The sequence below is a fragment of the Myotis lucifugus genome, unplaced genomic scaffold, assembly GCF_000147115.1.
Source record: "Myotis lucifugus unplaced genomic scaffold, Myoluc2.0 scaffold_75, whole genome shotgun sequence".
Taxonomy (NCBI): domain Eukaryota; kingdom Metazoa; phylum Chordata; class Mammalia; order Chiroptera; family Vespertilionidae; genus Myotis; species Myotis lucifugus.
In genome coordinates, this window is record NW_005871123.1 from 3,573,937 (window position 1) to 3,575,174 (window position 1,238).

Below are 1,238 nucleotides of genomic sequence, written 5' to 3' on the forward strand. Positions count from 1 at the left end.
ATATATATATATATATATATATATATATATATATATATACATATATATATATATATAGAGAGAGAGAGAGAGAGAGAGACATATAGAAGGAGACAGGTTATTTTGCAATTCATTTATAGGATATATTCTAGGTAAATAAGTATATAATTGGTTAAAGAAGAAAGTCCTCCACAGGATCCTGAACATTTCTCTGTCTGGAAGAAAAGGAATATCCTATATAATAAAAGGCTAATAAGCAAATTGTCCCCTCGGGAGTTTGACCAGGAGACCGGGAGTTCGATTGCTCGCTATGACATGCGCTGACCACCAGGGAGTGGCACGGAACATGGCAGGTGACCAATGGTGGAGGCGGCAGGGTGCTGAGGGAGCAAGGGAAGGAGGAGATGTGGAGGCCGGGAGGCCAGGAACCGCGCGGTGGTGGCGCGTGGGTGGCGAGGGAAGGAGGAGGTGGGGAACCTGATCAGCCCTGATTGCTGGCCAGGCCTAGGGACCCTACCCTTGCACAAATTTCGTGCACCAGGCCTCTATTTAAAGAAATAATATAATAATATAAGAAGAAGAAAAATAATATGATATTTAGAGAATGAATAGAAGGCTTTCTCCCTCTTAAGAAATTAGAGATTGCTGGTTTTGAGAGTTAGTGGAACATGTAGGCATATATGTGAGACAGCCAGAGGCCTGCAGAGTATTTTTTGAATATGAGAGTGTTCAACCATGTTATTCCATGGGCTTTAGTGTAGTCAAGCAGAAGCCCAGAGAGAATTATAGCCACAACATCAGAACTCACACAAGATCAGGTTGTGCACAGCAGGAAAGGGGCATGTTATATAATTTTTATATACTGAACCATTTATTGAGCAAGCCCATGATAAATGGTAGCTTTTACTCTGATTGGTGAAAAGAATTCTTGGAGTAAGTGCAGCTCTGGATGCTTCCAGCAGGGGGAAGCAGACCTTTTCATAGTGGGGGTGGCAGATTTTAAAGGCGGCCCATTTGCAACCAGCAATGAGCAGGGACGTGGTTTGTTGGTATACCCGAGTTATTACCCAAACATGACTGTACTAACTCAACTCTTTAATCTTCCTTCTTCTGTAGGCATTTATTTCCTCAACCTACATTTCTTTAGTTAAATCTGATGGAGGCAGTAAATATTTTAGGAGCAGCACATGGAGGCACACAAAGTAGAACATATTATTCTAGTCTAGTCTATAACACATCCTCAATTCATGGTTTATACT